Source organism: Ovis aries, chromosome 23 (genome assembly GCF_016772045.2).
Source record: "Ovis aries strain OAR_USU_Benz2616 breed Rambouillet chromosome 23, ARS-UI_Ramb_v3.0, whole genome shotgun sequence".
NCBI lineage: Eukaryota > Metazoa > Chordata > Mammalia > Artiodactyla > Bovidae > Ovis > Ovis aries.
This window is the reverse complement of record NC_056076.1, coordinates 38,229,994-38,257,415: the sequence shown is the minus strand read 5'-3', so window position 1 is coordinate 38,257,415 and position 27,422 is coordinate 38,229,994. Positions and strand designations below refer to the sequence as shown.

The window sequence follows — 27,422 nt, the reverse complement described above, 5'->3', positions numbered from 1 at the left end:
CATCTCTTTCAGAATTTTCCACAGTTTCTTGTGATCCACACAGTCAAAGGCTTTGGCACAGTCAATAAATCCAGCAGATGTTCGCAATTTGATCTCTGGTTCCTCTGCCTTTTCTAAAATCAGCTTGAACATCAGGAAGTTCATGGTTCTCGTATTGTTGAAGACTGGATTGGAGAATTTTGAGCATTACTTTACCAGCGTGTGAGATAAATGCAATTGTGCAGTAGTTTGAGCATTCTTTTGCATTGCCTTTCTTTGGGATTGGAATGAAAAGTGACCTTTTCCAGTCCTGCGGCCACTGCTGAGTTTTCCAAATTTGCTAACATATTGAGTGCAGCACTTTCACAGCATCGTCTTTTAGGATTTGAAATAGCTCAACTGGAATTCTATCACCTCCACTAGCTTTGTTCACAGTGATGCTTCCTAAGGCCCACTTGACTTCACATTTCAGGATGTCTGGCTCTAAGTGAATGATCACACCATTGTGGTTATCTGGGTCATGAAGATGTTTTTTGTATAGTTCTTCTGTGTATTCTTGCCACCTCTACTTAATATCTTCTGCTTCTGTTAGGTCCATACCATTTCTGTCCTTTATCAAGCCCATCTTTGCATGAAATGTTCCCTTGATATCTCTAATTTTCTTGAAGAGACCTCTAGTCTTTCCCATTCTATTGTTTTCCGCTATTTCTTTGCACCGATCACTGAGGAAAGCTTTCTTATCTCTCCTTGCTTCTCTTCTTTTCACAGCTATTTGTAAGGCCTCCTCAGACAGCCATTTTGCTTTTTTGCATTTCTTTTTCTTGGGGACAGTCTTGATCCCTGTGTCCTGTACAATGTCATGAACCTCTGTCCACAGTTCATCAGGCACTCTGTCTGTCAGATCTAGTCCCTTAAATCTATTTCTCACTTCCACTGTATAATTGTAAGGGATTTGATTTAGGTCATACCTGAATGGTCTAGTGGTTTTCCATACTTTCTGCAATTTAAGTCTGAATTTGGCAATAAGGAGTTCATGATCTGAGCCACAGTCAGCTCCTGGTCTTGTTTTTCCTGACTATAGAGCTTCTCCATCTTTGGCTGCAAAGAATATAATCAGTCTGATTTCAGTGTTAACCATGTGATGATACCCACATGTAGAATCTTCTCTTGTGTCATTGGAAGAGGGTGTTTGCTATGACCAGTGCATTCTCTTGGCAAAACTCTATTAGTCTTTGCCCTGCTTCATTCTGTACTCCAAGGCCAAATTTGTCTGTTACTCCAGATGTTTCTGAACTTTCTACTTTTGCATTCCAGTCCCCTATAATGAAAAGGACATCTTTTTGGGGTGTTAGTTCTAGAAGGTCTTGGAGGTCTTCATAGAACTGTTCAACTTCAGCTTCTTCAGCATTACTGGTCAGGGCATAGACTTGGATTACCATGATACTGAATGGTTTGCCTTGGAAACGAACAGAGATGATTCTGTCATTTGTGAGACTGAATCCAAGTACTGCATTTTGGACTCTTTTGTTTACTATGATGGCTACTTTGTTTCTTCTAAGGGATTCTTGCCCACAGTAGTAGATAATAATGGCCATCTGAGTTAAATTCACCCATTTCAGTCCATTTTAGTTTGCTGATTCCTAAAATGTTGACATTCACTCTTGCCATCTCCCGTTTGACCGCTTCCAATTTGCCTTGATTCATGGACCTAACATTCCAGGTTCCTATGCAATATTGCTCTTTACAGCATCGGACCTTGCTTCCATCACGTCACAACCACAGCTGGGTGTCATTTTTGCTTTGGCTCTGTCTCTTCATTCTTTCTGGAGTTATTTCTCCACTGATCTCCAGTAGCATGTTGGGCACCTACCTACCTTGGGAGTTCACCTTTCAGTGTCCTATCTTTTTGTCTTTTCATACTGTTCATGGGGTTCTCAAGGCAAGAATACTGGTGGTTTGCTATTCCGTTCTTCAGTGGACTACATTTTGTCAGAACTCTCCACCGTGACCCGCCCATCTTGGGTGGCCCTACATGGCACTTAGTTCGGGGTAATATGTTACAGCAGCAAACAGGAGAATAATACACCTTGCCTTCCAAAATCCTCCCATCAGTGACGGGATATTTACAGAAACAAATAAAATGAACACATCACAGCTGCACAAGCTACTAAAAACCATGAGGACGGAAGTGGATGTGATTTTCTCAATCCATAATGTGAGGTGGATATCTAAAAGGTGGGGCTTGGGTGTCATTTTACAAATCTGGAAAAAGCCTCGAGGCAGGAATATGGTTGTCAGAGAGAAGCAGCAGCAGGAAAGCCGTCGAGTGGCAGGGAGTGGGCGAGGGGCTGGAGGCGGAAGATATGGCCAAGGAGGTGGCAGAGCCCTGGCCTGTGAGGTTTACGGGTTTCACTCACAACTTTGAACTTGAGAGTACTTCCGGAGCTCATGTTTGCCTCCTGGATTTCATCTGTAGTGAGATCGGCTTTCCAGAATGCCCCTTCCCTGGCTCTGGCTCCAGATCTGGCCCAGGGCACATTTTCCTTGTGGCAGCCGCTGGAGTGGGCGTGCTGAAGAGCAGCCCGGGGGCAGGAGGGGACCCCGGTCATTAAGAAGCCTAATCATGGAACACAGTGACACTGTGGGTGGGCTGCTGCTGATTGGGAGAAAATATCTGCATCATCTGGACACCTGAACAGAGGAGTAAAAATAGAATCCCCAGGATTGTTTTAAAAATAAGACACACACACACAGGAAGCAGACCCAAATCTTTCCTGAGACTAGAGCAGCTTGAGAGGGGGAAAGAAGAAGATGGAGCAGCTGCTCTAATAGAATAGAGAACTGGGAAAGAGGATAGTGAACGATCCCATGAAGCCCAGGTTGCTACGGCCCAGAGACCCAGTGCCCGGGAGCTGGAGGAGGAAGCAGCCCAGGTCAGGCATCTCGTTCTAGTGCCTGAAACCCTGGACCCAGGCCCCTCCAGGAACCCCTTGCCCTGGCGCCCTGGGATGCACTATAGCTTAGAAAGTCACGCTTCTCCCTTCATCCACCTCTCGCCGTACACACGTGTGTGCAGCCATACACACAAACACTGTCTCTTTCCATTCTAGTCTTCCAAATGACCCTCTGCTGTGGATGAAAGCCCACATACTCAATATTTTGAAATTATAGGTTTTTGAACCCTCAGAATCTGCTAGGGAAAGAAATGAAGCCCATCAGGCAGTCTCCGGGGCAGAAATAACCTTGTGTACATGCTCACTTGCTACGCTGTGTCCAACTCTATAGCCCACCAGGCTCCTCTATCCATGGATCTCCCAGGCAAGAATACTGGAGTGTGTTGCCATTTCCTTCTCCAGGTGATCTTCCCGAACCAGGGATCAAACCTGCATCTGCTGCACTGGCAGGCGGGTTCTTTACCACTGAGTCATCGGGGAAGCCCCGGAAATAATCTTAACTCAGTGCTTAACCCAGCGACTTTTTTATTTTTTTTTAATTGGTGTATAGTTGCTTTACAGTGTTGTATTAGTTTCTGCTATACAACAAAGTGAATCAGCTATACATATACATATACCCCCTCCCTTTTGGACTTCCTTCCCATTTAAGTCACCAGAGAGCACTGAGCAGAGTTCCCTGTGCTAGACAGTAGGTTCTCATTAGCTATCTCTTTTATACATAATATCAGTAGGATATGTATGTCACCCCTCATCTCCCAATTCATCCCACCGCTCCCTTCCCTCTTTGGCATCCATACATTTGTTCTCTGTGTCTGTAGTGACTTTACATATGAGGACACACAGAATTCCCACCAGCATCACCACCCCTTCCAGAAATCGCCTCAGGATCCACAGTAAGAGAAAAGCCCTATATTCATAAGTAAGAAACTTCAAAAAGACATTACTTTCTTTTTGTTACAGTCTTATTGAGATAAAATGTACATACCATGTATTTCACCCATTTACTGTGGTCAGTAAAAGGGCTGTTAGCATCTTCACAGTCAAGCAAACACCACCACAATCAATTTTGAAACATATTCATCACCTCCAAAACTCCTATGCCTCTTTTCCTAGTTCCCCCCACCCCCTCCTCCAGCCCTAGACAACCCTCAATCTACTTTCTGTCTCCATGGACTCATCTCTTCTGGATATTTATTTCATAAATGTGGTCCTTTGTGGTTGACTTAGCATGTTTCCAAGGCTAATGCATGTTGTAGCATGTTTAACCACTTCATTTCTTTGTAGGGCTTAATAATATTCTGTTGTATGAACGTACCGTGTTTTATTTATCCATTCATCAGCTGATGGACATTTGGATTGTTCCCAGGTGTTGACTATAATGAATAATGCTGCCATGAACTCTCTGGCATGTTTTCATTTCTCCTGAGTGCAGACCTAGGAGTGGTCTTGCTGGCTCATATGACAACTTAATCTTTAACCTTTTGAGGAACTGCCAGACTGTTTTTCAAAGTGGTTGCACCATTTTGCATTCCCACCACACGTGGTGGGTTCCAGTTTCTCCACACCTTGGCCAAGCCTTGTTATTACCTAAATTACTGATTATAGCCATCCTAGTGGATGTGAAGTGGTATTTCATTGTGGTTTTGATTTGCATTGTATGATAGCTAATGATATTGAGCATCTTTTCTAGGGCTTATTGGTCACTTGTATATCTTCTTTGGAGAACCATCTATTCAGAACCTTAACTCATTTTTAAGTGGGTTATTTGTCTTTTTATTATTGAGTTGGTTGTAGGAATTCTTATAGAGGTAAGTTCCTCGTCAGAAATATGCAAAAATGTTGAGCCCGTTCTATGAATTTTCCTTTCATTTTCATGATGGTGTTTTTAGAATTGCAAATGTTTTTAATGTTGATGAAGTCCAATTTATCTGTGTTTTCTTTAGTTTCTATCTTCATTACTGCAGCTTTTGTAAGTTTTGAAACTGGGAAATGTGAGTCCTCCAATTTTGTTCTTTTTAAAGATGGCTTTGGCTATTCTGGGTCCCTTGAATTTCCATGGGAATTTTAGGATCAGCTTGTCAATTTCTGCAAAGAAGTCAGTTTGGATTTTGATAGGGATTGCACTGAATCTGCAGACCAGTTTGAAGAGTACTGTCATCTTACAATATTAAGTCTCCCAGTAAGTGATCATTTACTTAGGTCTTTCCATTTATTTAGGTCTTCTTTAATTTGCTTTAGTGACTTTGTAGTTTTGTGGTTTTCAGAGTATACGTTTTGCACATCTTTTGTCAAATATAGACCTAAGGATTTTATTCTTTATGATGCTACTGTAAATAGAGTTGTTTCCATAATTTAATTTTCACTTTGTTCATAGCTAGGATGTAGAAATCAAATAGATTTTTATATATTGATCTTATACCCTGAACAAAACAAACTGGGATTAAAATACACAATTTTTAAAAAACAACATGGGTTACAATAAAAGAGGTCAAGAACATTTTAAAGGAAATTATTCAATTATAAGTTTGAAAAGAAGGGGAGTCATGTTCCTATTTAGGGGAATAAAGGAAAACAGGACACTCAAGGTCTGTAAAGAGGTTGGAGAGTTCGTCAGAGGAGTAAAACCACTGCAGCGGTTTTGTTAGTTGAGACTTTAACTTTCAGAATATTTAACATAAAGCTCTCTTGGCTTGGAAGGGGCTCATTTCCTTGTCACCTCAACACCCACACTTTGCATAAGCCAAGCTTGCAGACAGACTTAGCAGCATCTTTGGAGTTTCCCTGGTGGCTCAGGTGGTAAAGAATCTACCTGCAATGCAGAAGACCTGGGTTCAATCCCCAGGTCAGGAAGACTCCCTGGGGAAGGAAATGGCAGCTGACTCCAGTATCCTTGCCTGGGAAATCCTACGGACAGAGGAGCCTAGCAGGCTACAGTCCATGGGGTCGCAAAGAGTCAGACACAACTGAGCTACGAACACTCTCACTTTTATTTAGCATCCTTGGGAAGAGGCCACCTTTCAGACGTACAGTCATGTAAGTAATTTAATGACCCCAAGAAAGGCAAGGTTGGGGGGACCTTCGTGAGTCATTGCCAGTGTTTTCCTCTTTCTCAAAATCAAGCTAGGCCATTACAGGGATTCTGGGTCTTTGCACCTTCCCCCAAGTTGTCTAACACATGGGCCATAAACACTAGCAAAGTCCCTTTTTGCATGACTTGTTTGGTCCAGTTAGCTTTGTACCTAACATTTCATAGTAAATTCTTGAAGCAAAAGTGAATTTTAATGACCCTAAGGCATCCTTCTCACTTCCCAACCAAGACGGTTATTGAGAACAGTTTGGGATACAGAAATTCTATCCAGAAATCTCCTGTACAGTTTTTAAAACAAAAATAAATAAGCAACAGTAACAACAACAATCAGTTCAGTTCAGTCACTCAGTCATGTCCGACTCTTTGCAACCCCATGAATCACAGCAACAATAGCTGTATTTTAATAAAATCAAGTCATGTGACTTCATACTGTTCACACAGATGAGTGGCAGGTGACTCAATCAACTAGTCAAAAAGAAAGATGTAAACTTAGTGAGTTTTTAAGAATTTGAATAATAAATAATCTTATATTTTAAAATTTCTACACTATTTAATGCTGTGTAATCAGCAAACGTGGTTTAAAACTTTAAATAAAAATTTTAAATGCCCTTTGAAAATATACGTATGTTCTTTGCTCCCAGAGGGTCCATTTACAGACATGTGTGCTGTAGTCAGTCTTGTCTAAGGACACAGATATATATGATCAAGGGTAAAAAATGTTAAAGCTGCCTAAACATCCACTAATAGTAATAAACTATGGGATACTATGCAATTATTAACAGTGACAGCCTCCAAAAGGACTGACTCCCAAAAACTATACAAGATAAATTATTCATTGAGAAAAGCAAAATATATAATATCAGAGATATATATATGGTATCTCACGCTTTTAAAAACCACATATTAAAAAAATAAATGTCTTTATAACAATATTGATATGTGAATATAAAAGAGAAAAATACACAGAAGGATCCTGTGATAAGCAGAATGCCAGCCCTCGAAGATGTCCACACCCTAATCCCAGAGCCTGTGAATATGCTATGCTATTTGGCAAGAGAGAGTGTATGTTGCAGATGAAATTAAGGTTATTAACCAGCTGACTTTCAAATAGGGAGATTAAAAATAATTTATTTAAAAAGAGAAGTCCCTGATGGTCCAGTAGCTAAGACTCCGTTATTCCACTGCAGAAGGCATAGTTTTGCTCCCTGGTCAGGGAACTAAGTTCCCACATGTTTTTCAGGCACTAAGTTGTGTCCAACGTTGCAATGGTGCGGATTGTAGCACTCAAGGCTTCCCTGTCCTTCACTATCTCCTGGAGTTTGCTCAAATTCATAACCACTGAATCAGTGATGACATCCAACCATCTCATCCTCTGCTGCCCTCTTCTTCTTTGGCCTTCAATCTTTCCCAGCATCAGAGTCTTTTCCAATGAGTCAGCTCTTTGCATCAGGTGATCAAAGTATTGGAGCTTCAGCATCATCTTCCCAGTGAATATTCACAGTTGATTTCCTTTAGGATTGACTGGTTTGATCTTGCCGTCCAAGGGACTCTCTAGAGTCTTCTCCAGCATAATTCAAAAGCATCAATTCTTCAGCACTTAGCCTTCTTTATGGTCCAACTGTCACATCCATACATGGCTACTGGGAAAACCATAGCTTTGACTAGATGGACCTTTGTCAGCAAAGTGATGACTTTGCTTTCACTGTGTGGCCACAGAAAAGAAGAAAGAAAGAAACTATGCAGTGACTATTATAAGGATGTTGAGGAGGAAAAGATAGCTTCCATCTGTTGGCAAGAGAGCAAAGTTCCTGGAGGAGGTGCAATTTAAACTGGATCTTAAATAAATGGAATATTGACAAGCAAAGAGAGAGGAGGGGATCTCCTGCATTGCAGGCAGATTCTTTACCAGCTGAGCTATTAGGGAAGCCCCAAATAAATAGAATATTAACAAGCAAAGTGAGAGGAGGCGATCAAAATGAAGAGGCTACATTTAGAACACAGGGATGGTCCAAGTACAAGAAAAGACCCTTGAGCTTAATTTGCACAATATTCAGTAGAACAGTTGGCTTCACCATCCATGAGAACATTAATCCTGATCCCAGAGGCGTGGAAGGATTCTTGTGGGTTTGGGCTTCATTTGGTAGGTGATGGAAACCTATGAAGGTTTTGGCATTATGGTAAAAACTGATTGTGTTACTTTTTCAGATTAGGGAGACAGACAGGAAGACCCCACCATGGCTAAGGCTCTGAGATTAGAACAGAAGGGAAGAGGGCAAAGTGGAGAGAAATTTGGGAGCTGCTATAGAAGGCAGGGCAGGAAGACTTCATCACTCTGCAGCTGTGGGCTGGCAGGAGGAAGAAGCAGAGTAGCAAGAAATGTGGGGGTGAGGGCGGGTTGGGATAAACTGAGTTTTAGATGCCAGTGGATTCTCTTGGCTTTTTTGGAGGGGGTGAGGGGCACACTGCATGGCATGTGGGATCTTAGTTCCCTGACCAGGGATCAAACCCATGCCCCCTGCATTGGAAGCGTGGAGTCTTAACCACTGGACCACCTGGGAAGTCCCCAGGGGAGTCTCCTGGGCAGGTGCTGCGTGACTTGCAAGGCTGCAGGACTGGGAGGTACCATGGAGCGTGGGCTCAGGGCCACAGCCAGAGCCTGCACAGCACAGGCAGGTCCCCACGGCAGGATCCACCCTTCCGTGACATCCTCATCCTTTCTCTTCACCTATCCACCTGCCCTCCCAGGGCACTTTCATCCCCAGCTCAGTGATCATTTGTTCTTTCCCAGAGCCGCATTTAGCCTTTCTATTCACCAACATGATGGTTCAGCTCCAGAAATTTTGACTCTGCGTATTCTCAGGGGTGTGTGTGTGTGTCTTCAGGCTCTGCCACTGTGCTCGGGTCTCTCTCTGTTAAGATTCTAGTAAGAGATTCCCTGAGAGGAACCCTGAGAAACCTGGGCCCTCAGCCCACACTGTCAAGAAAACTGCCTTTACAGATGACTTATATGCTTCCATCAGAAAGGTTCATCTTCCCGACATCTGCTAAAGGGGCATGACCTGCTTTTTACATGCATCATAAGAGATAATTAGTTCAAAACCCCGATACGCACAATTAAATTTTTCTTTTATAGATACTAGGTCTTTCATCAGAAATTCTTCTCAAGTGGGTCTCACTGGCAAACATGCAAAGTGAGGAGCTGACAAAAAGCGAAAACAAAAGAATGGGCCACTTGCTTTGGGAGGATTTGTTCTGCTTGGGTTCTACAGACTCACGCACATATCTCATTTCCCTGATCTCAGAAGATGATGTCCCCATCCCACAAATCCTACACTAGATCTGAAGAACTCGCCTCTCATTAACTTTTCCTCTTTCATACCCAGGGGGTCAAAGGACCAACTATTGTTGGCTGAATTGTTCTATTCTATCGAAAGAAACAGTATTTCACATCAGATGCAAGGCATTTTTCTGACCTGATCTTGTGGATCCACTCAAACGCAGCACAGATTTGAAATACCTTTCAGAATCAAAACAGAAGGCTCTACCCCAGACACTCTTGAGGTGACATTTACATCTCTCTGTTTTTTTGTTGTTGTTGTTGTTCGTATGTTTTTTCCAAGACTAGATGACCCTAACAATGTTGTATAAACAATTCCAAGTACAAATGCTGAAAATTGCTTTCTTTCCCTTACTTTCGATATGAAACAATAACCAACAGGACTCGAGGGGATTTGTTTTATGATACAAGCATGTATACCCCTGTACACCCCTCCCCCAGCCACATACGCAGATTTTCCACCACCTCCATTTTTATGAAATTATCTACTTTTTTTTCTTCATCATATTCCCTTTAGTTTATTTCCTGAAGTGATCACTTTGGAAGTTGATATTAAAATCCCCCCTCCAACCCCGTGAGAGGGCTTCTCAGGTGGCACTAGTGGTAAAGAATCCACCTGCCAATGCAGGAGACACAAGAGATGCAGGTTCAATCCCTGGGTCAGGAAGATCCCCTGAAGAAGGGAATGGCTACCCGCTCTGGTACTCTTGCCTGGAGAATCCCATGGACAGAGGAGCCTGGTGGGCTCGAGTCCATGGGGCCACAAAGAGTCAGACATGACTGAGAGACTGAGCACATTATTTGGTGAGAAGCCCCCAGTCGCTGGGGAGTATTTCAGGATTTCCCACTGAACATCCATGTTAAATCCCTACTCCCACTCTGCCAATACCCAGTCCCATATATGGATGGATATTTAAAGAGAAACTTTGAACCATCATTGAAAAACCATACAGGTTTTTAAATTGTAGAAAGTGATCTTATAAAACATGCATTTAAAATAATTTTCCCAAGGATCTCTTTGAATTGGCTTCTTAAAATGGCAAGTAAGCAAATGTTACATAATCTCCCCCTTTATCATATTCAGGGTTAGAGAAATAGTGTGATGTCGCCAAAAAAACATGCTGGCAGTGAGGCAGGGGAGGGGGGCGGTAAGTTAGAAAAGCACTTTCACTTTTAGGTTATGATGGAGAGTCAGCTTAGCCCCAAGAGTGGCCAAGGTCCTGAAGCAAAGAAGCCCAAGAATTAGGTGTGAAGTTAATCATGTGTTTGCTCCTCCGGGAGGGCAGGCTGAGGCCACTGGAGCACAGTGAGACCAAAAACCACGAGACCGGTGAATTTCTGAGCATTCATTTCCTCTGGACTCTGCTAACACAGAGGCATTACTATGCACCCCTCCTGACCTTCTAGAACTGAGTTCCCTGGAGACAGAGAGCTCCAGATGGTGGTGATGAGAGGGAGAACCTTCAAAGGCAAAATTAACTTTTCCTTTAAAATTAGCCACACATACTCTTCTCAATTTCCAGGGATTTGCATTCCCCTTTGAATGTAATTTTATTAATATATTCAGGGAACGATCTGTTATCCAGAAGCTGATGATCTGGTACAGGAATGAGACAAACTTTCCACTCTCCTCCCTCTCTTTTAGGGTTTCCCAGGTGGTATTAGTGATAAAGAACCTGCCTGCTAATGCAGGAGATGCAGGAGACGCAGGTTCGATTCCAGGGTTGGGAAGATCCCGTGGAGGAGGGCATGGCAACCCACTCCAGTATTCTTGCCTGGAGAATCCCATCGACAGAGAAGCCTGGTGGGCCACAGTCCATAGAGTCATGAGGAGTCAGACATGACTGAAGCAACTTTGCACAGATGCCTCTCTTTTCACTCTGCTTGATCACTGGTGGTTAAATTGTGCACTAATAGGAAAGACAAACAGGGTGACGGTTGTTGGAGGTTTGGGGTCAGCAAAATGGGTGGTGAACTGAGCACCAGCTCTGGGTTCTGAGAACGTGGGTTCAAGTATGTACCAGATCTAGACCAGGAGTGTGATGGCCAGAGGTCAGGCTCACCCTGGATTCAAACCTTGAAAGCTCTGCCAACAACTGTGTGACTGTGGACATGTGAATTCACTTCACTGCATGTCGATTCATTGAGCTGGTCACTGGGAATAACTGTAATACCTATGTTGGAGCATGATTATGAATGACTCAGATATAAAGCGCCCAACACAGGGGCTGATAGGTAATAGGTAACTACTTGTTTATATGTGATGGTTACTGTTGTGGTCATAGTTGTATAAAACCAAATGTTTCCCTTAACCCTCTGTCTTCAGTGCCCTAATCTCTAAAATAATGCTGACCTCACAGAGCTGTCAGAATTATCCTATTTGATAATATCAAAGTATTACACATACAATCATCAGTAAAATACGAGTGATAGAAAAGTCTTAAAATTTTGGGTCAACTATATACAATAGCCAAGACACAGAAGCAATCTAAATACCCACCAACAGATGAATGGATAGAGATGTGGTATATATACACAATGTGCTATTAGTCATAAAAAAGAAAAAAATAATGCCATCTGCAGCAACATGGATGGACCTAGAGATTATCATCCTAAATGAAATGAGTCAGAAAGAGAAATACCATATGATATCACTTAGATATGGAATCTAAAAAATGATACAAATGAACTTATCTAAAAACTGAAATAGATTCACAGACATAGAAAACAAACTTAATAGTTACCAAAAGGAATAGTGAGGGGGAGGGGAGATATGAATTAGGACTTTGGGATTAATATATACACACTATTACATATAAAATAGGTAAACAAGGAGCTACTCAATATCTTCTAATAACGTGTAATGGAAAATAATCTGAATTTTATACTCACACACACACACACATATAGTTGGTCAGGAAGATCCCCTAGAGGAGGGCATGGCAACCCACTCCTATATTCTTGCCTGGAGAATCCCACGGACAGAGGAGCCTGGCGGACTACAGTCCATGGGGTCGCAAAGAGCTGGACACACTGAATTAGCACGCATGCACACACATATATATCGTTAGATACAGATATCTGAATCGCTTGGTATACACTTGAAAGTAACACAGTATTGTAAATTAACTATACTTCAGTTTTAAAAAACGGGGGGTCAGAAGAACAAGAAATCTCACACACTACTTTGGGCAATGATTAGCATCACCCACTACAGTTGATGAGCTCTATCAGGAAAGAACCCCAGCCTTATAGACAAGCAAGGGATAATAAGACCCCAAAGGAGATGCCCGGGTAATGAGCAGAGCAGGGCTGCCACACCCCACAGTAGCCAGAAGTGGTCTCTAAGATGTGAAAAATCACTAGCAACACAGTTTCTTACCCGCAGCACAGCAACCACCAGGAACATCAAATGGTCATGCTGGCTCCTGTGCCTCCTGAGCCCACTGGGCAACGTGGTGGGTCCAGATGAAAGCTGGTCACTCAGCAGGTTGCTCTGCATTTGAGGGGCGTGGGACCCAGGGCTCAGCACCTTTGGAAGGAAGCAGCAAACAAGCCAGTCCCCTGTTTCCCCTGAGGAGCAAGCAGTAACCACACCATGCTCGCCTGGACCTGTCTTGTCTATATGAACTGCTACAGGAACTGCTCAGTATCAGGGATGGATGTGGCTTGATGTCTGCACCCTTGGGAAAGACATGCAGGGGTTCTTGGGGCCCAGGGTGAACTGTCCCTTCCCCTAAAAGGCAAAGCTTGCGAGCCAGTCATTACAGTAATTATTACAACCCAGTGTATAATATATATACACAACCGAAATGCAAGCCCATACCACCAAAAGACATACAAGTAATTCATAGTGGTATACTTTTAACAGCCCCAAAGTACAAATGTCCGTCGACAGATAAATAAATGAGAGGACAGGCAGACAATGGAGCACTTATACCAGTTAAGTAAACAACAGCTGTGCCAAACAACTAGGACGACTCTCATGCACACCATGTTGCGTGAAGGACCCAGACACACAAAAGGACACATCCTTTATGACCCCACTTATCTGAGTTAAAAGCAAGCTGAACGGGGTGTGAAATGCGAGGAGGGCAGGAACCTTTGGGGAAGAGAGGGGATGGGGATTGGCAGCGAGCCTCTGGGACACTCATCACGTTCTCTTCCTTGATGGGGGTGGGGTGGGGGAAGCTCCTTGGGACAAGGCAATGGCAACCCACCCCAGTATTCTTGCCTGGAAAGTCCCATAGACAGAGGAGCCTGGCGGGCTACACCCCATGGGGTCGCAAAGAGGTCGGGACATGACTGAGAGTACACAGCAACCAGTTGTAAACTTATATGCTTTTTTGCATATATGTTGTATTCCAATAGAACAGTTTTTTAATGAATTTTTCTTTATTATATTTCTTTCTTTGGCTTTTAAATTCATTTTTAATTGGAGGATAATAGCTTTACAATGTTGTGTTAGTTTCTGCCGTACAATAACGTGAGTCAGCGATCTGTATAGATATATCCCCTCCCTCTTAAACCTCCCTCCCGCCCCCTAGCCCATCCCACCCCTCTAGGTCATCACAGAGCCCCGGGATTGAGCTCCCTCTGTTACACAGCAGCTTCCCACTAGCTGTTTTATGTACGGTAACATATATGTTTCAATGCTAATCTCTCAGTTGATTCCAAAAACAGTGTAAGAAGTTGAGCCAAGTAGAAAGAATGGAATGATTGGCCCACAGCCACCATCCCTTTAATGAGGAGCGTTCCTGCCAGCAGCGAGGAAAAGTGGCAGTTGGCAGGCCTGCTCTTCTAAGAGGGGACAGCATCGCAGATAGAGACGCCTAAGTGAGCCTCAAACAGGCGACAGCACCGACATTCCATGACATTCCAGATAACATTGAGACCACAAATGGCTTCTCAGAACTCTTGCTTCTAAGAACCTGCAATTACCGCAAATCCTATCACTGACCCTTACATATTCTTCCTGATCAGTTACCTTGTCACAAGGAGGAAAAGGAAGATGAGGCTTTGGGTGCCTGGCAGGTTGAGCATGGCCCTGGTTTTCAAAGGTTCACATGGGAGATCTGAGCTGCCTATACCTGATCACACGCTCATAGGAAGATACTGGCATAGAGTTACAGGAACAGCGTATGGACGCAACTGAGCCCCAGATTTGGCAATGGCTGCAGAACTTTCCTCAGACAGCTGCTGAAAATTATTTCTGATAGTAGGAGGGTGGAGGTAGGGTACCAGCTGCTGGGAGATGGGGGTGGGGGGTGGGAGGCAAGCAGCCCTAATTTGGGGGTAGAAAGAAGTCTTCTTTCTCAGCTTGGATTCCCAATAACAGAAAAATGTATTTTGGTTCTTTTTGTTACTTTTTAACTTGGCAGTTTATAGCTTCTAACATCTGACTGTCAAGCTACACAGAAATATTAGCATTGTGAATCTATTTTCCTCTTTAATTTGCTTGCATTAATGTAGAACTAGCCTCTGGTATTCCCAGAACCGAGTGGAATCTATTTACTAATATATAGCATGTAATATCAGTCAAAAACAAATAATATTAACCAATGAATTGAAATGAATTTGGCTAGATATGTTTATCAGGGGAAGAAGTTATTCAAGAGATCTACAGTTAGTTACATAAGAACGTGGACCATCAGATCTGACCTTCACCTCTAATCTTCTAATCTGAAAATAAACAGGAGAGCTGGAATCATCCATCCAAATTGTCAGGATAGAATTGTACTAGAGACCCAGCTTAATAATTTCTGGTGGAAATCTTTATCCTGATATTTATCATCCGAGGCTGAGAAAGTGGAGAATCCGCTGGCAATGCAGGAGCCACAGGAGACTCGGGTTCAATCCCCAAGTCAGGAAGATCCTCGGGAAGAGGAAATGGCAACCCACTCCAGTGTTCTTGCCTGGAAAAGCCCATGGACAGAGGATCCTGGCGGGTACAGTCCATGCAGTCACAAAGAGTCGGACAGGCCTGAGCGATGGAATCATACCACGCGTGTGTGTGTGTGTTGGTTTGCTGCACAGCACAGCACATAGGATCTTAGTTCCCCAACCAGGGATCAAACCCACACCCGCTGCAGTGGAAGAACAATGTATTCATCACTTGACCACCATGGAAGTCCCTATAATCCAAGACTTTTATTGTCCAACTTGTCTGTTTCCTCTGATGGCTATGGGCTTCCTTAGGCCAAGGACTTCTTTATATATCACAGGCTCAAGCATAGTACCTGGCACACAGCCAGAAGGCAGTGCATTTTGTTGAATGAACAAATAAACTTGCATGATTGGTATAACGGAGAGAGAACAGAAGCGCTTCTTGATCAACTCAGCCCACCTGCCCGAGGTTCTCTCATCAGCTAGTTTGACCATCAGTGATCTTTGCCAGGGCTTAGAACACAATGATCTCATTTCCAGGCTTTCTCACCCTTTTCGTTTTTCAAAGTAGATTTTATCTTTTTAGAGTAATTTTATGTTCACAGCAAAACTGAGCGGGAAGTAGAGATTTCCATCACACTCCTTGCTTCCACATGCACAGACTCCCCCGTTATCAACAGCCCCATCAAAGAGGTACATTTGTGACAACTGATAAACCTACACTGACACACCAGTATCACCCAAAGCCCACAGTTTACAGTTCACTCCTTTGCACATTCTATGATTTGTGACAAAATTACAATAATCCACCTCTGTCATGTCAGAACAGCTTCTGAGCCCTAGAAATCCTCTGTGCTCTGCCCCTTCATCCCTCCCTCCCCTCCAACCCTGGTCACCAAGGAGCTTTTCACTGTCTCCGTAGTTTTGCCTTGTCCAGAATGTCACAGAGTTGGAATCATACAGTATGTAGCCTTTTCCAGTTGGCTCCCTTCACTTTGTAACATGTATTTAAGGTTCCATCTAGCTTTTCATGGCTTGATTGGTTGGGTTTAGTGCTTTTTTTTTTTTTGCTACAGCAGCAATATGTGAGATCTTAGTTCACTGACCAGTGATCAAACCCATGCCCCTAGCATTCTAGCATTGGAAGCTCAGAGTCTTAACCACTGGACCTCTGGGGAAGTCCCTTAAGATGACACTTCTGATGATCTCAATTAGTTCTCTTTATTTCTGGGCAAGAACCCACAAATTCATTGTTTCAGTTCTGACTGCAATTAAACTTATCAGGGGAGATCATGTCATATCTGACATTATCTTTTTTTTTTTCTTTTTTTGACCTCTCCCAGCTTCTTGCTTCATTAAGAGGGCAGATGACTTAAGATGGACTATTCTGGGTTTTTTATGCTATGACTATCTCATAATGTAGCTCCAGATTCAGAGCACTCTTCGCTACAAAGTTGGGCCTCCACCTTAAAATAGTCTAGAACCATGACACTATAGTTCTATGGCGTAAGGGCTTCCCTTGTGGCTAAGATGGTAAAGAATCCGCCTGGAATGCAGGAGACCCAGGTTCGATTTCTGGGTCAGGAAGATCCCCTAGAGAAGGGAATGGCAACCCACACCAGTATTCTTCCCTGGAGAATCCCATGGACAGAGAAGCCTGGAGGGCTACAGTCCATGGGGTTGCAGAGTCAGACACAGCTGAGTGACTAACACTTTCACTTTCATGACACCATACAACTCCTAGAAGAGAACATAGGCAAAACACTATCTGACATAAATCTGTACCAATGTTTTTTCAGGTCAGTCTCCCAAGGCAATAGAAATAAAAGCAAAAATAAGAGAATAGCACGAAAGATGTATATTACCATGTGTAAAATAGATGACCAGTGCAAATTAGATGCACAAAGCAGGGCGCCCAAAGCTGGTGCTCTGGGACAGCCCAGAGGGGTGGGGTGGGGAGCAAGATGGGAACATCCACGGCTGTTTCATGTCGATACATAGCAAAAGCCACCACAATATTGTAAAGTAATTAGCCTCCAATTAAAATAAATAAATTTAAAAAAACAAGAGACATTACTTTGCCAACAAAGGTCCGTCTAGTCAAGGCTATGGTTTTTCCAGTGGTCTTGTATGATGTGAGAGTTGGACTGTGAAGAAAGCTGAGCACCGAAGAATTGATGCTTTTGAACTGTGGTGTTGGAGAAGACTCTTGAGAGTCCCTTGGACTGCAAGGAGATCCAACCAGTTCATTCTGAAGGAGATCAGCCCTGGTTGTTCATTGGAAAGACTGATGCTAAAGCTGAAATTCCAATACTTTGGCCACCTCATGCGAAGAGTTGACTCATTGGAAAAGACCCTGATGCTGGGAGGGATTGAGGGCAGGAGGAGAAGGGGGCAACAGAGGACGAGATGGCTGGATGGCATCACCGACTCGATGGACGTTTGAGTGAACTCCGGGAGTTGGTGATGGACAGGGAGGCCTGGCATGCTGCAATTCATGGGGTCACAAAGAGTCAGACATGACTGAGCGACTGAACTAAACTGAAAAAAAACAAACAAACAAACAAATGGGGACCTAAACAAACTTATAAGCTTTTGCACAGCAAAGGAAACCATAAAAAAAAAAATGAAAAGACAATCTACAAATGAGAGAAAATATTTGCCAATGATGTAACCAACAATGGCTTAATTTCCAAACAGCTCACACAACCCAGTAACAACAACAACAGAAAGACCCAATCAAAAAATGGGCAGAGGATCTAAAAAGACATTTCTCCAAAGAAGACAGACAAATGGCCAACAGGCACATGAAAAGATGCTCAGCATCGCTAATTATTAGAGAAATGCAAATCAAAATTACAATGAGGTACGACCTCACACAGGTCAGAATGACCATCATCAAAAAGTCTACAAATAACAAACGCGGGATAAGATGTGGAAAAAAGGGAACCCTCCTTCACTGATGGTAGGAGTGTAAATTGGTGCAGCCACTATGGAGAACAGTATGGAGATACCTCAAAAAAAAGAAGATACTGTGGAAGTGGAAAGTCAATTCCACCCTGAGTACCCCCCAGGATGGAAAAACACGCAGTGAACCTCAGATCTGTATGACGAGAAATCACATAAATATTACTTTTTAAATGCGAGTGCCATTTAAAATGTGTAGACTTTTTGATGATGGCCATTCTGACTAGTGTGAGGTCATACCTCATTGTAGATTTGTTCTGACTAGTGTGAGGTGGTACTTCATTGTAGTTTTGATTTGATTCTCTAATAATTAGCAACATTGAGCATCTTTTTATGTGCCCGTTGGCCATCTGTATGTCTTATTTGGAAAAACGTCTATTTAGGTCTTCTGCCCATTTGCTTTCCTCGTTAAGGACTCCTGGCACTTCGGCACTACATACTAAATAAGCAATGAATAACTTCGAAATGGAATCGAAGTCTAGTTTCACATACGCAAGTCCGGCAGCCTCTCAGGACACCTGCGCAGCCCTTAGGACACCTGCGCAGCCCTTCGCCCTCCTGCCAACTCCCAGCCAAGTGTCAATGCTGAGCAAGGTTTACTCTGCCAGGCTCTCTGCAGGGATGGCTGCCAACAGGCAGAAAGAAATCATATTGGGGCAAAGATTAATATCTGACCCCCAGGTGAGATTACTTTTAGGTAATGAATCAGCATGATTTCTTTGAAATCAGCAGAAATATGAGAGGGAACATCATTTACCATGAAAAACACTCACCAGGGAATTAGGAAAGTGACCTTTGGGTAAACTACTTAACCATCAGCTTCCATGTTATCATTTTTTAGAGCAAAGGCATGTTTATTTTAAATACCAATACTTTGCTCATGACCTTACCCCCAGTGGGTCACTGGAAGCTTTAAGAGGTGTGATGACCTGACATCCTCCAGCCTGGACTCCTCTCCCAGAACACACACACACAGCCCTCTCCTCTCTGATGCCCTCTCCTGTGAGTCTCCGCTGTTTCTTCCCCTCGGGCCATGCTTCCCTCCCTGCAGCAGAGGGAGGCACACCCACCTCAGGACACTTTCCCCTGCCCTTCACTCCAGCTCAGTGCTCCGTCCATGGTGATCACCCTACCCGGTCACTCAAGCCAGGAATCCACAGACTCTCCATCTATTTCCTGTCTCAGCCTTCACTTATATCCTTTACGCTAAGTTGCTTCAGTCATGTCTCTTTGTGACCCTATGGACCATAGCCTGCCAGGCTTCTCTGTCCATGGGAGTCTCCAGGACACTGTGTACTATATCTTTCATAGTACATGTCATAGGGACTTTTATTAGACTTCTCCCCTTGTTTGTTTTGTGCTCAGGCTTGTGCTCTCCCCAGGCCCCTAAATTATAAGCACCTTGAGGGCGAGAATTAGATTAACATTCCCAACTATCCTAGCACCTAGCGTGGTACCTGATACCTAACAGGTATTCGGTACATAATTGTTAAATAAATAAATGAATTTGGATAAATGACCTACTCGATCAGCCCACTGATTATAAGCAGGACTATACAGCTTCTCCATCATGTTGTGGTCGTGACAACAGGGAGGGAAGAGCATGTGGCACCTGTCACTAGGCAACAAGGCAAAGGGAGAGACGTAGCATCCGGCACCCACGGTGGTAGCCTGGAATCTGTGGGGAGGTGCCAAAGAGGACCAGTTTGGTGGAGCTTCCTCTGGAGCCTGAGTCTTAACAGCCAGGTGGCCCTCTGCTGCCCTTTCAAAAGCTAGATCATTCAGGGCTACCTACATAAGCCGTTCTCCACCCGGAAGAGATTCTTTGTGTTTCAAGGAGACTTCATGGGCCTGATAAGGTTTTTTCATTGTCAGTATCATTCGACAGGAAAATACCCTTTCCTGACAGAGAAAGAGACTTAGTAGAAATCCGAATGCTTTGACAATTTTAAGCCTGTGTTAAATTGAATAACTAATGTCTTTTGCAATTCTAGCTCAAAACTTTAGGACAAATGGACAAACTAAGTTCAGTTCAGCCCCTCAGTCATGTCCAACTTTCTGTGACCCCCATGGACTGCAGCATGCCAGGTTTCCCTGTCCATCACCAACTCCCAGAGCTTGCTCATACTCATGTCCATCGAGTTGGTGATGCCCTTCTAACCATCTCATCCTCTGTCGTCCCCTTCTCCTGCCTTCAGTCTTTCCCAGAATCAGGGTCTTTTCCAATGAGTAAGCTCTTTGCATCAGGTGCCCAAAGTATTGAAGCTTCCACTTCGGCATCAGTCCTTCCAATGAATATTTAGGACTGATTCCTTTAGGACTGACTGGTTTGATCTTCTTGCACTCCAAGGGACAAACTAAATGCACAGATAATTTTTAACAGATGACACACAAAAGCCTCCACAAAGAGAGGTTTGTGTATGTGTCTTCTTTCCAGCATTTATAATTATTATACGTTTATGAAACAATCGTAGGGTTGCTGCTGCTGCTGCTACTGCTGCTGCTGCTGCTGCTGCTAAGTCGCCTCAGTCGTGTCCGACTCTGTGCGACCCCATAGACAACAGCCCACCAGGCTCCCCCGTCCCTGGGATTCTCCAGGCAAGAACACTGGAGTGGGTTGCCATTTCCTTCTACAATGCATGAAAATGAAAAGTGAAAATGAGGTCGCTCAGTCATGTCTGACTCTTTGCAACCCCATGGGCTGTAGCCTACCAGGCTTTTCCGTCCATGGGATTTTCCAGGCAAGAGTACTGGAGTGGGATGCCATGGCCTTCTCTGAATGTAGGGTTACATCAACCTTAACATATTCATAGAGAAAGGACAGCAGCTTTTTTTGTTTGTTTACAAAAAACAAACAGTTTTTGTACTTATACTGAAAGTAGAATTCACTGGTGGGCGTGACTAAGGAGAGAACGGCACCGAGGCTCTCACGAGTGCAGAGCCATCATTTGTCCGGGGGCCATCACTAGGGATTATTTGACCTCACAGTCACTGGGGATGAGCCGCTTTCCTGCCACCGTGTTTTTTTCAAACTCATCCACATGAAACTTAGTAAATCCCACTTCTTGGAGATGCAAATCTTCTGGCAGCCAGGGAACTTGAACTTGGCCCTGCAGAGGGCCTCAGTCACATGCTCGTGTTCTGCAGGTTGGTGCAGATAGACATAAAGACTTGGCCGGTGTGGACCCTGGCCACTTCACCTTGGGGCTTTCCAAAGGCAACACACATACCTGTCTGGAGCCTAGACTGGGGCCAGCATGCCAGTCATGAATGTCCACTGGAAAGGGCTGTCTCCAAGGTCCCTTAGGGCAACCTGTACAGACAACAGGCTGCATACACTACCGAGGAGGCTGCTGTCTGCAGCCACTGCCCACTGGGTTCCCAGGGGGAGAAGAGTACAGGGCTGGAAAGCAGTTTATTTTTATAAAACCCTTCCAGATCAAGCCATTTTGATGGAAATTTCATATGCCATTCAGAGACGCTGCACTTTTGCCTGTTGAGATATTCTATATTTTTTCAGCTTTCTGACTTAGTAGTTGGAGATGTCAACCTCATTTATGGCATCCGGTATGTGCCCAGTCCCTCCGATGGCAATATTCCTACCTTGATGGAGAAATGCTAGTCCTGATCAAAGTCAATTTGGGGTTGACTGAGAGGAGAGTCTCACCATTTTCTCACGTGACTTTTGTGTCTGGAATGCCTAATCATCTAATGCCTAATCAGCTAATATTAGAAGACCTATAAGGGAAGAGTCTACACAGAGAAATATCTTCAAGTAGGCTGCTCTGTTTAAACTCACCTTTGGCTGAACTTTCTATTCACATTTTTTTCTTCATTGATCTTCATCATAAAAATGTTTCTAGCTCACATTAAAATAATCATTATAGAAGATCTTAATTAATAGTGAAATGTCATCATCATTGCAGATATTATCTGTTTGTGGTACCATATCACTCCTGAGTTTAATATGAACATTGAAAATGTTATTCATTCAATGTGGAATCTTAGAAAATAACACAAACCAACTGATTTACAAAACAGACACAGATTCACAGACATAGAAAACAAATATGGTTACCAAAGGGGAAAAGGGAGGGAGAGGGATAAATTAGGGGTAGAGGATTTATAGATATGCACCAATATATATAAAAATAGATAACCAACAAGGATTTACTATATAGCACAAAGAACTATATTCAATATCTTATAATAACTTATAATGGAAAATAATCTGAAAAGGAATACATATATACATATAACTGAATCACTTAAAACTAACACAATATTGTAAGTCAACTGTAGTTCAATTCTAAAACATTTTTAAAATAGGACTTCCCTGGTGCTCCAGTGGATAAGAATCCACCTGCCAATACAGGGGACAATGTTTCAATCCCTGGTCTGGGAAGATTCCATTGCCTTGGGGCAGCTAAGCCTGTGCAAAACTGCTAAGCCCATGCTCTAGAGTCTCATGTCGAAACTCTAGCGCTGCAAGTACCGAAGCCTGCGAAGCCCGCGCACCTAAAGCTTGTGTCCACAACAAGAGAAGCCACCCCAGTGAGAAGCCCTCACACCACAGCTAGCGAGCAGCCCCCACTCGCCACAACTACCCATGCACAGCAACAAAGACACAGTGCAGCCAGAAATAAATGAAGATGAAAAGCAAAGAAACTGTTATTCATCCATAGCTGTATCATCCGTCTCTCTCGAATTTGCAACAGGGCACAGTGGACCTTGCTTCCATCACTGCCCACAAGCACCCTGGTGATCCACACCTGGTCTCTAAGGTACCCCCTCCAGTTGATGGCACTGGCTGCCTAGGCAGAACCAGGCCTCCCAAAGGAGAGACCTGGCAGCGGCCACCTGCCAGGGGAACTGGCCAGTGAGGATGTGAATGGTTCTGGAAAACCCCAATCTACTCTGTGGAAGCTTCTTCTCCAGCACTCAAACTCCAAGACTTGAAGTCATGTGGTAAACCACACTTCTAAAGTGTATCCTTCTAAGCATTCCAACATTTACATCATCAATTTTCTAGACACAGAAGATAAGCAAGCCAGCATGAGTTTAATTCCACAAATTCCAAAATGCTTGAGTCTGACAGCACTATAATGCAGTAACTCATTTGTCTCCCAAATTGATAACTCCCTGGAGATATATGAAGAAGCAAATGGATATGTGATTTCACCTATAGAACAGGGACATCAGAAAAACTCATCTAAATATGCCCTTCGGCCTACACCCTTGGCACTGACTAGCAGTCCAACATCAGCTATTTTAACTAATTAGGAAAACATTTTGATCCAACAGTACTTTATGCATGGTGGGGCGGGGGAGGCTCAATAAATATTTATCTAGTGTTATTGCTGGCAAGGATAGTTAGGCACGTGTTGAATAGAGAACACAACTCTAGACTTGGTGGTGGGAAGAAACGAAAATGATGAGAAGCTATGGTCTGTGCAAGCACAGGTTCCTCACCATGAGTCCTTCTGTCTGGGGAGCTGACAGGGTTTATGAGGCTGTCCAGACCCCAACTCATTAGGAATGAGTCAAGTACTAGGACCAGCGTCGACCAAGAAACTGGTTTATTAGCTTCTATGAATTGCATATGAGGACTTTTAAACTTTTCTTATATAGCTATCAACACAGTGCCCTTCCACATAAAATAAAGTCCCATTAAGGAATCCACAGGAACGCACCACAAACTCCACTCCATTACTCTTCCCGCCTCATTTTAAAGCACAAGTGATGCTCTTCTTTTAAACAGAAGATGCTGAACGCTCATTCTTGGCAGGAACACCCAGGTTAAGGACTAGGAGCCCAGGTCAGCCTACGGAACAATGAAGTAAGGGCTCTGCGAGGTAGTGCTGGAGTGATACAGTTGTCCTCTCCAGGCTGTAGTGCACGTCAAGAATCGCCTGGAATCCCGCTGACATGCAGATGCAATAAACCTCAGGTGGGCCTGGGACTCTGCATTTGTAACAAGCTCCCAGGTGATGCTGGTCCTAGAACCACATTTTGAGCAGCTTGCTTTTGAAAATACCCTGGGAACCTAAATTAATTGTTCTGCAGTGGAGCTTAGAAAGAGAAGAGCAGGTGAAAATAATACCAGAACTCCCAAATGACCCCATAAACGTGTGATTCACCAGAAAAGACTCCTTGTTTCGATAAAAGTAAATAAAACAGGCAATACAGCAAGATTTTTAAAAAGCAAGCTTATTAACTGTTTTTACCATCAGAGCCTATGGCTGTTATAACATAAACAGATAGTGCAATGTATTCATAATCCTATCTTATTTCAAATTAGTGCCTATTTCCCCCCTAATAAGCTTCGCCACTTTCAGCTTCACTCCTAGAAATGAAAACTCAGAAGTGGAGAGTGTTCTTTTTACTTTAGATATTTATCTTGTAAATAAATACAGACAGGGGCCGCCGGGAATCTCTTAAAGGGTCCAGGCTGTTAGTCAACCTCAGTTCTTGCATCAGCAGTGCTACTAATTAGCTGGTTACACCACAGGCCTCCTCTGAGCCTCAACTGCACATATGTGCAGTGAGAGCCTTAGAAAAGATGAACCCCCACCCCCGCCATCACTCCAGGCCCCCGACCACCTTTGATTCTTAGAGGTCACCAAAGGCAAACATTTAACAACTTGATTTGAGCGGATTACCTTGGATTTTCCTTTCTTGCATATTGATCTCCCAGGCCTGTCCTGCAGCAGGTCCGGGACCCCTAGGGCAGCCAGCGCCGTCTGCTCATTCCACGGTGTCGACCGCCCCCTGCAGGCGCTCCCCGGGACTGACTCGCCTGGTGGTCTGCGAAGGTCTCCTTGGGAATAGACTCACTCTTTCCTCCAAGTGGACGCTGGGCATAGGAAAGAGCAGAACAGAAAATAAGTGTCTTTTTCAGAAGAGGAGCGACAAAAGCCAACTAATAAAGACCCAGAGGGGAGAAAGGCCCTTCAGGGGTTGGGAAAGGGACAGGAGGCAAGTCTTAGCTGTCCCAACAGCAGCATCTGTTAAAGGGAGCTTTGTTTATGCATTGTCTAATCCTCTGGCTCTTTGCTTCCGACACATTGCTTATCAGAATCTTGGGATTTTCCGAGGCAGAATATGCATACTCTATTATGTTACTACCATAACAGAGTACATTTTGACCAGAAAGCTTTATATCCCTCATTATGTGTAGGTAAATGATTGTTCAGTGCTTGTCTGTAGAAAAGTTAAACCATCCTCAGTAAGCTGAATATTATCTTCCCATTTTCCCTCACTCAAGGCGTAAGAAATTACTATAATTTACTGCAGCACAAAGGTAATAAAAGTGGATAGAAGTCGTCTTTTCAACATCTAAGCACATTTCTGGGAGAGCTTTTGACTGCTAACAGCCCTAATTATTACCATCTTTGTACCTAATTGATTTAGTCACAGTCCATGTGGTCATTTGAGTACTGTTTGATTCTGATGATAAAGGATTAATGGCCCATGTCTCCATTTTGCTCACAAATGCTTTAGAGTGTGTTTCTGCCTTGTATTGTAGGCAATTATGCTTTCTGTGCAGAATCTGTGAAGTTAATGATTCTTCACATTTCCTGAAAAACGTTTTTTTTTTTTTCCCTTTTTGTTCAGATGAGTGGGTAGTTACTTTCTCTCTAAATATGAGTTTCAGAACCATTGTATTTCTATAGCTAAAGCAGATGTAAAGCATAGCCAATGAATGCTCATTCCTGTGCGTTTCATGAGACATGGAAATTGTGTTTTAAGGACTTCCCTGGCACTCCAGTGATAAGACTCCACACTTTCAATGCCGGGGATGTGGGTTGCATCCTTGATTGGGGAAATAATATCCTACATGGTACTTTGGACAGGGCAAAATTTAAAAATAAAATTTTTTTTAAAAAAATACTGTATTTCAAGTGCTTTTCCTGTGGTCCCCTCATCTTTTTCATGTCTCAATTAAGGCATCAGTGTGGCTATAATGGTAGTGGCCAGTGAAGCGTTGAAACGGCAGCGGGCAGAGAAACAGAATCCAGTTACTAGAAACTACCTGCATCTTCCAGAGAGTCCGAGAAAGAGGACGGTCCCTCTGCCCCTCGACTCCTGCCTACCTCCCTTTCCCCTGACCACAGCGCTGACCCACTCCACAGGGAGATGGAATAGTCAAGAAACCTCAGACAATGGTGCCTAAGCAGCCCTCGAGCCCACACCCATGAGTACATTCTTGGTATTTATATGCATTACAAGTTGATCACCATGCTAAAGTCTAGTAACCATCCCTCAGTGTACAAAGTACAAAGTTATTACAATATTATTGACTATATTACAATATTATTCCGTATGTAGGGGCTTCCCTCATAGCTCAGTCGGTAAAGAATCTGCCTGCAGTGTGGGAGACTCAGATTTAATTCCTAGGTAGGGAAGATCCTCTTGAGAAGGAAATGGCAACCCACTCCAGTATTTTCGCCTGGAGAATCCCATAGACAGAGGAGCCTGGCAGGCTACAGTCCATGGGATCACAAGAGTCAGACACGACTTAGCGACTAAACCACCACCACCATTCCGTATGTGGTATGTTACATCCCTGTGACTTATTTATTTTATAACTGGAAGTCTGTACTTGTAATCCCCTTCACTTTTGTCACCCAACCCTCCACTCCCCTCCCCTCTGACAACCACCCATTTGTTCTCTGTATCTCTGTATCTATCTCTGCATCTATCTCTGTTTTGATTTGCTTGTTCCTTTGTTTTTTAAGACTCCACATATAAAAGAAATCAGATGGTATTTGTCTTTCCCTGTGTAACATTTCATTTTAGCATAGTACCCTCTAGATCCATTCATTTTCGTGGCAATTGGCAGGTTCATTCCTTTTTCTGGCTGAGTAGTATTCCATTGTGTATATGTGTGTGTGTGTGTGTATATATATAATGGATACATCTTTATCCATTCATCTGTTGATGGGCACTTAGGTTGGTATTGTGGGTAATGCTGCAGTGAACATAAGTGTGCATGTATCTTTTCAAATTAGTGTTTTCATTTTCTTCGGGTAAACACCCAGAAATGGACTTGCTGTATCACAAGTACATGCTTAAGGCATGCATTACTCATTGCTACAGACACAGACCCTGCTTCGTCATGGCAGAAGTTTAAAAATCTGGAGATTAACTTGGTTCTCCTTATTCTCAGGTGTGAACATAGTTCCAACATTCAGCTTTGGACTAGGTG

The 27,422-nt window shown here is 43.4% G+C and overlaps 1 protein-coding gene and 1 non-coding gene across 16 annotated transcripts in view; one reads left to right on the top strand and one right to left on the bottom strand.

Annotated features, from left to right (window-relative positions):
- The window catches only part of DLGAP1 (DLG associated protein 1), a 791,650-nt gene that overhangs the window by 590,039 nt on the left and 174,189 nt on the right, over nt 1-27,422 (top strand). The window lies entirely within an intron of this gene.
- LOC114110523 (small nucleolar RNA SNORA70) lies at nt 21,497-21,625 on the bottom strand. Its single transcript, XR_003586774.1, has one exon. It is a non-coding gene; the product is annotated as a small nucleolar RNA SNORA70 (small nucleolar RNA).